General features: G+C 36.8%; 1 pseudogene across 1 annotated transcript in view; it reads left to right on the top strand.

The window, feature by feature from the left end:
* LOC100963230 overlaps positions 1 to 10,398 on the top strand; it is an 11,293-nt pseudogene extending 895 nt beyond the window's left edge. Inside the window, exon 2 of the transcript XR_002775268.1 lies at positions 9,509 to 10,398. The product of XR_002775268.1 is annotated as a ferritin heavy chain-like (transcript). The remainder of the gene's footprint in view (positions 1 to 9,508) is intronic.
* The last annotated feature ends 3,492 nt before the right edge of the window (positions 10,399 to 13,890 follow it).

Below are 13,890 nucleotides of genomic sequence, written 5' to 3'. Positions count from 1 at the left end.
GCCACAAGGCCCTGCTGGTTTTTTGTTGCAGTTTGGCCAGGGCTGGGTTTGAACACGCCACCCTTGGTATATGGGGCTGGCGCCCTACCCACTGAGCCACAGGTCCACCCAAAGTAGTTCTTTTTTTTAGAGACAGAGTCTCAACTTTATTGCCCTCGGTAGAGTGCTGTGGCATCACAGCTCACAGCTACCTCCAACACCTGGGCTTAGGTGATTCTCTTGCCTCAGCCTCCCAAGTAGCTGGGACTACAGGCACCCACCACAACGTCCGGCAACCCTCGGTATATGGGGCCGGTGCCCTACTAACTGAGCCATAGGCACCACCCCAAAGTATTTCTTCTTAAAACCAGCAAGATTGGGGCAGCACCTGTGGCTCAGAGGAGTAGGGCGCCAGCCCCATATGCCGGAGGTGGTAGGTTCAAACCCAACCCTGGCCAAAAACTTCAAAAAAAAAAAAGAACCTTGGCACCATAAAAAGTCAGAGAATATTAACCCCCTAAGAGAGATAACAAGAGAGATACAGCTGAAAATACCAACCATAGAGAAATTGTTGAAATGAAAGAAATAGAATCTATAATATGGATGATAAATAAGATAAATGGCTTAAAGAAAAGTTAGAAAAAGAAATCCAAAAGTAAGTCCAAAATTCTCTCAAGAAATCAATGAAATTAAAGTCAAAATCATGAAGGATCTGGGTATAATTAGGAAGGATATAGCAGATCATAAGGAACCAAAAGAGGCATTGAAGGAGATTCAAAACAGAGTAGAAAGTCATAACAATAGAGTACAACATGGAGAAGAATCTCAGAAATAGAAGAAAAAAGAGATATGAGCCTACAAAAAAACTATCAAACATGTGGATCACAGAGATTCCTGAAGGAGAAGAGTCCTAAAAGCATGGAAGTTCAACTTCAAGACATTATGTTGGAGAATTTCTCAAGCATTGCAAGAGACCCAGAGACTCATATATATGAAAGTTTCAAAACCCCAGGATGACTTGTTTCAAACAAAGCATCTCCTAGACTGTGGTAATTAACTTGGCCAAAGTGAAAATGAAAGATAAATCCATAAGCAGCCAGGCTTATGTGACTTCTTACCCACAAGTGAAAAATATCAGGATGACAGCAGACTTTCAGTAGAAAATTTTCAAGCCAAAAGAGCATGATTATCTGGGTGGTGCCTGTGGCTCAAAGGAGTAGGGCCCTGGCCCTATATGCTGGAAGTGGTGCATTCAAACCTGCCCTGGTCAAAAAAAATAAATAAATAAAAAATAAAATAAAGCACGATTATCTGTCTTTAACCTTTACTTTCAGAAGTTAAACTAAACAATATTCAGCCCAAGATTTTGTATCCTGATAAACTAAGTTCCATATTCGATTAAGAAATAAAACATTTTACTGACAATAAAACATCATGGAAATTCTCCATAAGATCAGACTTGCAGGAAGCACAGACTTTTACTTTACACTGGCCATTAGACTGGACCACCAGCAAAGTAAAGACACCCAAAAAGTAAAGAACAAAGCCTAAGTTCCAAAATGGAACAAGTGATAAAATTAAGCACCAGACATTCATAAAATAAGATGAATACAACACTACCATACTTATCAATTCTTTCAGAAACTGTGAATGACTTGAATTCTCCACTGAAGAGTTACAGCCTGGGTGACTGGATAAAAAGGCACAAGGCAGGTATATGATGTATTTAGGAAACACACCTAACCTTGAAGGAGGAAATAATACTCATGGTGAACTATATGAAAACCCCTATTTCAGGCAAATGGAAATCAGTAAAAACCAGAAATCACCATCTTATTTGTAGATTCCTTGAGCTTAAAATGAACAAAAGGTAAAGAAAGACAAATATGTACAATACACTCTGGTTAAGGGAACAATACAAGAAGACATTTCAATTCTAAGTATCTATGCACCCAATTTAAGTACTCCCAGATACATAAAATGAACCCTAATTCTTCTAAACAATAAGATGTCCTGTAATACCATAATTACTAGGGAACTCAACACCTTTCTGATAGTAGTAGACAGATCCTGAATACACAAGCTAAACAAAGAACCAATGGACTTAAACAGGATTTTAGAACAGATGGTATTAACACACATACACAGAAAATTCCATCCCAATAACTCTGAGTATATGTTCTTTTCTCATCCCATGAGTCATTTTCCAAAATCAAGCATAACATAGGGCACAAATCAAATATTAACAAATTTAGAGGAGTATAAATTGTACCTTGTGTTTTTTTTTCAGATTATTACAGAATAAAAATACAATTTAAATTCAACAAAAATCTTCATCACCACAAAAAGCCATGGAAACTAATCAACCTTATGCTGAAAAATAGCTCGTTCAAGGAGGAGATAAAGAAAGAAATCTTTAGATTTCTTGAATGAAATGCCAATGAAGCCATAAAGCTATCAAAACCTAAGAGGGAAATTTATCACAGTAAATGCCCATGTCTAAAAAACAGGAAGAGCACATATCAACAACCTAGTGAACCATTTCAAGGAACTGGAAAACGAAGAGCAATCCAATCCCAAATCTAGCAGAAGAAAAGAAACAACCAAAATTAGGTCATAATTAAATAAAACTGAGGATGTAAGAACCACTGGGAATCTCAACAAAACAAAAAGTTTGTTCCTTAAAAAGATTAATGAAATTCAGAAATTCTGGGCCAGATTAACTGAAAAGAGAAAATAAAGTTCTCTAACAACCTCAATCAAAAATGAAAGAGAAAAAAATCTCAGATACTACATAAAGACAAAAGATAATCACTGAATAATACAAAACAATTCATGCCAAGAGATCTGAAAATGTGGAGGAAATTGATGAATACCTAGGATTACTCCACCTCTTTAAAAGCAACCAGAAAGAATTAGAAAGTTTGAACACACCAATCACCAAATTACAACAGTGAAAAATATTTAAATAAAGAAAACTCCTGGACCAGATGGTTTTGCACCAGAATTCTACAAAATATTCAAAGAAGAGCTCAGGCCAATATTGTAGAACATATTTGAAAACAATGATAAAGAAGCAACTCTCTCCAGCTCCTTCTACAAAGCAAATATTGTCCTCATACCAAAACCAGGAAAGGATTCAAAAAAGAAAGAAAATTATAAACTAATGTCATTAATGAATATTGGTACAAAAATATCCAATAAAAGTCTAGCAAACAGAAAACAGCTACACATTAAAGAAATTGTGCATCATGATAAGGTGGACTTTATCCCAGGGATGCAACTTTGGTTCAACATATGGAAATCTATAAATGTAATTTACCACATATGTAGAAGTAAAAACAAAAATTACATGATCCTGTCAATAGATGCAGAAAAAGCATTTGAAAAAACTCATCATTCTTTTTTGAAAAGAACACTCGAGAAAATAAGCATAGATTTCTTAAACTAATTGAAGCCATCTATAACAAACCCACAGCCAATATCATACTGGATGGCATAAAACTGAAAGCATTCTACTCAGGACTGGAAACAGACAAGGATGGTCACTATCACCAGTACTATTCAACACAGTACTGAATGTCCTAGCCAGTGTAATCAGGATATAGAAGGACATTAAGAGTAAATAAATTGGAACAGAGGAGAACAAACTCTTCTTCATCGCTGATGACATAATCTTATACTTAGAAAACCCCAGAGGCTCAACAAAAATATTCCCAGAAGTAATGAAAAAAAATACAATAACATCTCAGGAAGTAAAATCATGTCCACAAAATCATTAGCCATCACATATGCCAATTATAGTCAAGTTGAATATCAAATCTAAACACAATACCCTTCACGGTAGCTTCAAAGAAAATAAAATATCTGAAAATATACCTAACAAAGGATGTGAAGAATCACTACAGAGAGATATGTAAAACCCTGAGGAAAAGAAATAGCAGAAGACTTTGACAAATGGTAGAATGTACCATGGTCATATTTGGGAAGAAACAACATTGTTAACTACCCAAAATGATCTACAGATTCAATGGAATCTCCACTCTTCATTTCATACAGAACCAGAAAAAAAAAATCTGGCATACAGAATGCAATCATATGAAATAAAACAAATCTGGATCAATTATGTTACAAGACTTAGACTTCAGGTTATACTACAAGTCTACAGTAAAGAAATCAGAATGGTACTGTTAAAAAAGACAGAGATAGGTCTATGGGATAGAATAGAGAACATAAAGAGAAAAGCAGCTGTATATCTCCATCTGATCTTTTATAAACCAAACACAAGCATACATTGGAGGAAAGAATCCCTATTTAATAAATGATGTTGGGAGAACTGGTTAGCCACATGTGGAAGACTGAGACTGGACCCACATTTACAAAAATTGACTCTCGCTGGATAAAAAATTTAAATTTAAGACATGAAATAATAAAAAATCTAGAAGAAAGTATGGGAAAAACTCTTGAGGCTATTGGGAAAATATTTTATGTAAAAGACCCCTTTGAAAAGTGCAGCAACACTAAAAAAAATAAATGAGACATGACTAAGCTAAAAAGTTTCCATACAGTTAAGGGCACAGCAATAAATGCAAACAGACAACCTTCAGAATGAGAAAAGATATTTGCATAACATGAATTTGGCAAAGGGCTGATAACTAGAATCTGTAAAGTACTCAAACTAATCATCAAGAAAAGAACAAAAAAAATCCCATTTATAAAAAGGGAAGAGACGTGAGCAGAGCCTTTCCCCAACAAGATAGTTGAAAGGCTAATAAACACATGAGAAAATGCTCATTGTCCCTAAACATCAGAGAAATGCAAGTCAAAACCACTTTAAGATATCACCTAATCCCAGTGAGAATAGCCCACATTAATAAGTCCCAAAACTAAAAATACTGGTGTAGGTGTGAAGAGAAGGAAACACTTTTGCACTGTTGGTGAGATTGCAAGCTAGTATAGCCTCTTTGGAAAGAAGTATGGAGTTAATCTTCAAATACATTATAGTAGACCTTCCATTTGAATCTCTGAATCATATGAGTTATCTATCTAGAAGAAAAATGTCATTCTACCACAAGGATATTTGTATTAAAATTCATAATCACCAAGATGTGGACTCAACCAAGTGCCTATCAACCCACGAATGGACTAATAAACTGTGGTATATGTAAACCATGGAATACTATTCAGCCACAACAGGTGGAGACTTTACATGTTTTGCATTAACCTGGATGGTGTTGAAGAACATTCTCCTTAATAAAGTATTACAATAATGGAAAATCAGGCATCCAATGTCCTCTATATTAATATGAAACCATAGATAAACAACTAGTTACTGTGAGAGAAAAACACAATTAAAACCAAATAGGTAGAGGGGAAAAGAGAAGGGTGGAGTGGGAAAAAATAAAGGCGATTGGTAAGTTCTCCCCCTAATGTGCACAATGTTACAGTATTTGGCATACCCCCTGGGTGAAAGTCTCAACTACAACTTGGACTTTATATAACCAATATAAATAATGTAACCAAATCATTTTACCCTCATGTTGATCTGAAATTTTAAAAAATAGAAATAAAAAATTTAAAAAGTCAGAGCAAAATTTTTTGGAAGCAGTAAGAGGAAAACAACTCATTAACACATGATAACTTGTAAAACTACAGCTGACTCTTCATCAACAGAGAGTGTGGAATGACATATTTAAGTTATCAAAATTAAAAACAGTAGTCAGTTAAGAATCTTATATCCATCAATTCTATTATACCAAATGAAGATAGGTTAAAGACATTTCAAGATAAGCAAAAACAAAAATGTGTTGCAAGCAGGCCCACATTAAAATAAATAGTAAGAGGCTGAAGGCAAATGATATCAGACTATTTCAAATCCACGTGGTACAAAATGAACTCTATTAGTTAAGGTATTTATGTAAGTATTTATTTATGTCCATAAACCATGTTTTCCATCAATAGTGTGAAAAATAATTTGTGAAGTGTTCTACAGAGTCCTTGAATAGCTCTATTGTTCCTTTTATCTGTAGATAATCCCCTACAGTAGTAACTGTCATCACTGAATTGGGAAATTTAAGTGCAATGGGATTAATTGGATTCCAACATGGCAGGGACTAAGTGGCAGTACTCAACTGCCAAAAAAGCATGGTGGACATTCTTGGTTTACTGAATAGTGGACTCAAGAGTAGCATCAGAACATTCTGACTCAGTATAGCATTGGCTAATTGATCATAATGTTCCTAGAAATGAAATCCATATTTAGGAAGCTTATTGTACTATTATTTGATCTGTACAAGCAAAATTTAAAAAAAAATTCTAGGTCAAATGGCCAAAACCTAAATTGTAAAAACAAAGTTATGGCAACTACATCATTCTCCAGGTTTGAGCTCATTATGGAACCAAACACCTTGAATGAAGGGGAGGCTTGAAGAGGCAACCTGTACATGAGTGTGTGTGTGCTCACGTGTGTGTGTTGGGCACACCTGAAGCTATTGCATGGTTCCAAGGAGAAATGGAGGAGCCCATGAACACCCACATATCCTTAGGAGTGTTTTCATCACCCTTCTGTGGAATGCTGTTGAGAGATTGACAAGTGAGTGGATATTTTCCAGTTTCTCATCTAAGCTTCTTTGCCAAAGTGGAGGTCCAGTCTTCTAATGTGCAAGCACAAGGTGCCATTTTGTGACCTTAATACTTGCCTACACACCACCTTTGGATTTATTTTTACCTGACTTTGCTACAGTCTCCACATCTTTGGGGCTTTCCATCATGCATCTGGGACACTGTCCATCATCCTATAGTCAGTTGCTGCAGGAACAATTCTCAAGAAAACTGTTTTCCTCACATTTTCCTGCCAGTTATGCTTGCCTTAAAAAACTCTTTTCTCTCTGGACACAAGCCTAAGGGGCCATTCTGCAAGTTTAGTGCCCAGAAGGGCCCCACACTTGAGCTAAATTCAGACTGATGCGCATGTAGCTACACACAGCTGAGAATGGTTGAATAAATGCAGGGTCTTCTATACAACTCTAGGAAAATTCTGCTCACTGCTATGGAATGCAGTGAGACCAAGATTCAAGAGGAAAACACTCCATTCAGCATTTTTCCAACACTGTTTTCTTGAAAGAAGCTCCATACTATTTGGTCACAGACACAAAGCACCAGTTTGGAAGTTGAAAGTTGGGAACTTCCCCACCATCAGACTGAGTTTGGGTTGATGCAGCTGCAGCCCTGCATAGCTAAGGAGGTAGAGGGCAGATCAAGCACTGCCAAGCATAATTTGGAAAATACCTACTGCTCTGTTTTATGCAGCTGTGGAACTGGGGACTAGCCTTCCCAATCCATTTCAGCTACCAGTAACATAAATACAGATCACTTGGCTCCTAATGATTGGCTCTACCACTGCTACTGTCACCTTCCACATCACACAAGCAACTTGGGAGCCTGAGAATAAGTGAACAAACTCACCCCTTTGCTCCAACCTACTACCTTCTGAAAAAGCCACATAAAGGCTCAAGAATTGACCTCTGAGGAAACAGTAGAAATGCTGCCGCTGTTAACCACTTTTAGGCTTAATATTAGGCTTAGTCAATCCACGGCTTCCACTTGTAGGGCTCAAATACTACATTGGCTGGTGTTCCATTCCCCACTCAGACTTTACCACAACCTCAAATAATAATTGTTTCCTAAGACACATACACGCACAAAATTATATATACCATTGACTCTGTGTACCGCCTAAGAAAGACAATAGTACTACAGATACACAAAATCAAAGCCAAAGTATCTTATTCAACCAAAAACATATACACATATTTAGGAAAAAATTCACCCCTTCAAAATGATTTTCAAAAATCAGAGCAAGGAACCATTACATCAGATGCACAGACATCAACAGAAGGACACAAGGGAAAAGGCTAGCAAATATGACACCACCAAAGGAGTACAGTTGTCCAGCAATGAATATCAATCAAAAAGAATTCCTCATAATACCAGATGAAAACTTTAAAATATTTATTGTACAGAAGCTTAAAGAGATTTAAGAGGTATATGAAAAATAAGATAAAAAAATCAGAAAATTAATTTAGGACATGAATGAGAATTTTACCAAAGATATAGTTATCTTTTTAAGAGACTCAGAAAATATGGAGTTAAAAAATTCATTGTGGGAATTGAATAAACCTCAGACCTTGAAGAAAGTCTTTCAAAATAATCTAATCAAATGAAAATTAGGGTAAAAAGAAGAATGGAAAAGAATAAGCAACGCCTTTGAGACATCTGGGACCTCAAAAAGGACCTAACATATGAATTATTTTTATTCCCAAACAAGAAGAATGGTAAACTGTTAGAAACCCTATTTAGGGATATAACAAAACAAATTTCCAGTACTATCTGGGGAGAGACAGATATTCCTGAAGTCCCCAGGAAAATACAATGCATAAAAGACTTCACCATGGCACATTATAGTCAGAATGACTAATGCCAAACTGAAAAAGAAAATTTAAAAATTTGAAAGATAAAAGAATATTGCCACCTATAAAGTATTTATCCATTTATGTTCAAGGTTAATATTGATGTGTGAAGCTTTGTTATTGTCACATAGGTAGTTGATTTTTACTTGCATTATAAATTCTTTCTTCTTTTCTGCACTTTTTCTGTACCATTGGTAATTTCTCATTCATATTCTGAATTGATTTTCTTATTTCTTTGCACTGGTTTTCACATTTCTCTTGTATCTCATTGAACTTCTGTAGAATTAACATTTAAATTTTTTTCTTTTTTTAAATTTGATATTCTGAGTAATAGCAGCCCTCCCAACAGAAATCTTACAGGGCAGAAAGGAATGAGATGACATTTTCAAAGTGATGTAAGAATCTGTCAGCCTGGCATGGTGGCTCACATCTGTAATCCTTGCACTCTGGAGGCCAAGGCAGGTAGAATGCTTGAATTCAGGGGTTTGAGACCAACCTGAGCAAGTGAGAGAACTTATCTCTATTAAAAAAAGAAAGAAAGAAAAACCTAGCCAGACATAGTGTCACATTCCTGTAGTCCCAGCTAATTGGGAGGCTGAGGCAGAAAGATCACTTGAGCCTAGGAGCATGAGGTTGCTGTGAGCTATGACACCACAGTAATTTAGCCAGGTGCAACAGAGTGAGCTCTGTCTATAAAACAAAACGAAAAAAAAAAAAAAAACAACAGAAAAAACCTGTCAGCCAATAATTTTATATCTTTTTATATCTTGCCAGAATAAGCTTCATAAAAGAAAAAGAGAAAAATAAAGTCTTAAAAAAAAAAAAACACTGAGAGAATTTATCAACAGTAGCCCAGTTCAAGAGAAAATACTCAAAAGGGACTTAAACACAGAAATTAAAGATCACTATTCACCAATATAAAAACATGAAATTATAAAACTCATGGGTCTTATAAAATAATCACAGAAAGGAGGAAGAGAAAAGAAACAAATGGCATCATGTCACTAGTTCAGCAAACCACAAAGAGAAAAAAAAAAAAAAAGACTTTAAAAAGCAGCTAGAGCAGACGTTCTTTGTGGAGAGTAGCCACGGTTTCCTGCTTCAACAGTGCTTGGACAGAACCCGGCACTTGTATTCCATCCAGACCAGCGCTCACAGCCAGCCTTCCTACACCTCCTCACCATGCCCTCAGACCGTCCCAAGGCCCCCGCCTCCACTCCAACGCTAAGCAGCCGCCGCCATGACTACCGCAACCCCCTCGCAGGTGTGCCAGAACTACCACCAGGACTCCGAGGCCGCCATCAACCGCCAGATCAACCTGGAGCTCCACGCCTCCTACTTCTACCTGTCCATGTCTTACTACTTTGACCACGATGATGTGGCTTTGAAGAATTTTGCCAAATACTTTCTTCACCAATCTCATGAGGAGAGGGAATATGCGGAGAAACTGATGAAGCTGCAGAATCAACTAGGTGGCCGAATCTTCCTTCAGGATATCAAAAAAACAGACTGTGATGACTGGAAGGCCAGGCTGAATGCGATGGAGTGTGTGTTACACTTGGAAAAAAGTGTGAATCAGTCACTACTGGAACTGCACAAACTGGCCACTGACAAAAATGACCCCCCCTTTGTGTCTTCATTGAGACACATTACCTGAATGAGCAGGTGAAATCCATCAAAGAACTGGGTGACCACATAACCAACCTGCACAAGATGGGAGCCCCTGAATCTGGCATGGCAGAGTATCTGTTTGACCAGCACACCCTGGGAGACAGTGATAATGAGAGCTAAGCCTTAGGCTAACTTCCCCATAGTCACAGGGTGACTTCCGTGATCACCAAGGCAGTGCATGCATGTTGAGGATTCCTTTACTTTTTCCATAAGTTGTACCAAAACATCCACTTAAATTCTTTCATTTGTACCATTCCTTCAAATAAAGAAATTTGGTACCTAAAAAATAAAAAGCAACTAGAAATCAAGTAACAATGTGACAGGACAAAGCCTCACATATCAATATACACCTTAAACATAAATGGCTTAAATTCTACACATAAAAGATAGAAATTGGCATAATATATTAAAAATAATGATTTATGAGAGCAAGTAAGATGGCTAACTAGAGGCAACTTTCAACAGAGGCAGAACTGCCTGTGGATTCCTACTATCAGGTTGCTAGAGACCCTTTGAACTCTCCCTGATGAGCAGCTATTGTACTGCCTGGGACAATCAGATTAGAACTCTTGACCTGAGCTGTCCACTCAGGGATCCTAAAATGTTGAGTTGTGGTTGTTTTGTAGTGGCAGGGACAGATTATCTCCCTCCAGCTATTGCTGGTGGGGGATGGGGCACCACAGTTGCTAGTATCTCTCACCAGCTGAGATTTCAGCCAAATACTACAACTCTTTAGGATTGGATAGTGGCTGGCTGACTACAAGACAGAGCCAGCCTGTTCTATCACACCAAGCAGGTTCTCAGAGTCTCAGGCTGCAGCTCTGAATGGGACCTTTGAAAAACTATAGGGGAAAAGCCACAGTCAAGTCCCAGCTCTTTGATAAAAGGCTGGTTAACTATAACTCCTGGAGTTCTCAATCCAATATCACCTTATCAGCTTCACTAGCCAAACTGTGAAAAATAATCATGGGGAAGAACCAGTGGAAAAACTCTGGCAGCATGAATAATCAGAGTAGATCAACTGCCCCAAGGAATATTAAAGGAGATACGGGAGAAGATGCCATTCATAAACAAATGGCTGAAATTTCAGAAATAGAATTCAGAATATGGTTGGCTAATAAAATTAATAGAATGGAAGAAAAGATGGAAATTGAAATCCAGTGTTCATAAGCTGTCTCAAGAAATTAATGAATTCAAAGACAAAATTAACAAGGATATGGAAATAATGAGAAAAGAGATAGCAGAACTTAAGGAAATGAAAAAGGTATTGGAGAAGCTTCGAAACACAGTAGAATACCTCAGTAACAAAGTTAAGAATGCAGAAGAAAGGATCTCTGAAATTGAAGATAAGGCTTTTGAACAATCACAAGAATTTTTTTTCAGCTAAAATTTTATTTTATTTCTTTTTCTTTTTTTAATTAAATGATATCTAATGTACATTAATGCAATTCTGGGGTACAGTCTGGTGTTTTCATATACAATTTGAAATATTTTCATCTAACTGGTTAACACAGCCTTCATGTCATTTTCTTAGTTATTGTGTTAAGACAATCATATTCTACTCTTAGAAAGATTCACTTGTACCCTTGTAAGATAAACCATAGAAGTGATCCCTCCAATTACCCTCCCTCCACCCATTCTCCCCTTCTCCCTCCCCGCTCCCCGTATACTTAGGCTGTTATTAGGTTATAGATTTCATATGAAAGCTATAAATTAATTTCATAATAGAGCTGTGTGCATTGGATACTTTTGCTTCCATTCCTGTAACACTTTGCTAAGAAGAACACTTTCCAGCTCCATCCATGTGAACATGAAGGACGAAAAGTCTCCGTCTTTCTTTATGACTGCATAGTATTCCATGGTGTACATTTACCACAGTTTGTTGATCCATTCGTGGATCAATGGGCACTTGGGCTTCTTCCATGACCTGGCAGTTATGAATTGGGCTACAATAAACATTCTGATACAAATATTTTTGTTGTAATGTGATTTTTGGTCTTCTGGGTATATACATAATAAAGGAATTGCAGGATCAAATAGCAGGTCTAGTTTTAGTTCTGTAAGTATTCTCCAGATGTCTTTCCAAAAAAAAAGTATTAGTTTACATTCGCACCAGCAGTATAGAAGTATTCCCTTTTCTCCACATCCACACCAACATTTCTGGTTTTGGGATTTTGTGATATGGGCTAATCTTACTGGAGTTAGGTGATATCTCAAAGTAGTTTTGATTTGCATTTCTCTGATGATTAAGAATGGTGAGAATTTTTTCATATATCTGTAGGCCATGCGCCGATATTCTTTGGAGAAATTTCTCAAGTCTGTTGCCCACCCTGAGATGGGATCACTCATTCTCTTCTTGCTAATATGTTTGAGTTCTCTATGGATTCTGGTTATTAAACCTTTGTCAGAGACATAAACTGCAAAAATATTTCCCATTCTAAGGGCTGTCTGCTTGCTTTACTTACTGTGTTCTTGGCTGTGCAGAAGTTTTTTACTTTGATCAGGTCCCAATAGTGTATTTCTGATGTTGCTTCAATTGCCTGGGGTGTCCTCATAAAATATTCGCTCAGACCAATTTCTTCAAGAGTTTTTCCTACATTTTCTTCTAGCATTGTTATGGTTTCATGTCTTAAGTTTAAATCTTTAATCCAGTGAGAGTCTATCTTAGTTAATGGTGAAAGGTGTGGATCCAATTTCAGTCTTCTACAGGTTGCCAGCCAGTTTGCCCAGCACCATTTGTTAAATAGGGAATCTTTTCGCCACTCAATGTTTTTAATTGGCTTGTCAAAGATCAGGTTACGGTAAGTAGCTTGATTCATCTGTTGGTTCTCTATTCTGTTCCATACATCTACCTCTCTATTTTTGTGCCATTACCATGCTGTTTTTATCACTATGGATTTATAGTATAATCTGAGGTCTGGTAGTGTGCAATCCCTATTAAAGCTCCCCCTCATATTTTAAAGATCTTGAAAAAATAATTCATTTTATATAGAATCATAAAAAACCTGGAATAACCAAGACATTACTCAGAAATAAAAACAAAACAGGAGCAATCACAAGAATTTAAAGACACAAAAGAAAAAAAAAAAAAGGAAGCAAAAACAGATCATTCCCTGAGAATATTGTGGGATCATTCCAAACATCTGATATATAGGAAGTTCCAAAGGAGAAGGGGGGTGGTCCTAAAGGCACAGATGCTCTACTGCAAGATTATCATGGACAAGAATTTCCAAGGCATTGCAAGAGATAGATAAACTCAGATAGTAGACAGTTTCAGACCTTCAGCAAGACTCAATCTAAATAAAGCATCTCCTAGAAACATTGTAATTAACTTTGCCAACTTTAATATGAGGGAGATAATTCTGCAAGAGCCAAACATAAGGAAAGTATTACCTACAAAGGAGGAAATATCAGAATGGCTTCAGATTGTGAAGCTGAAAAATTTCAAGGCAGAAGAGGATGGTCATTGACCTTCAATCTTCTAAAACAAAACAACTTTCAACTTAGAATACTGTGTCCAGGTAAACTGAGTTTCATTTGTGATGGAGGAATCCAACACTTCACTGGTATGCCCAGGTTGTTGAAATTTGCCATAACTAAACCAGTTCTCCAGGAAATACTCAGACCCCTTTTAAGCAATGACCAGTAGAGTGGTCTTCCAACAAAGTAAATTTATCCAGAATTTATCAAATAAAATGTAACTTCCACAATGGTGAAAGAATTAAAATATCCATTGGACCTTTGAAAAATATGGCAGGCAAAACACTATCAT

The sequence above is a fragment of the Otolemur garnettii genome, unplaced genomic scaffold (genome assembly GCF_000181295.1).
Source record: "Otolemur garnettii isolate 467f Iridium unplaced genomic scaffold, OtoGar3 scaffold00125, whole genome shotgun sequence".
NCBI lineage: Eukaryota > Metazoa > Chordata > Mammalia > Primates > Galagidae > Otolemur > Otolemur garnettii.
The sequence above is the reverse complement of the archived record's forward strand: the minus strand, read 5'-3'. Positions and strand labels throughout refer to the sequence as shown.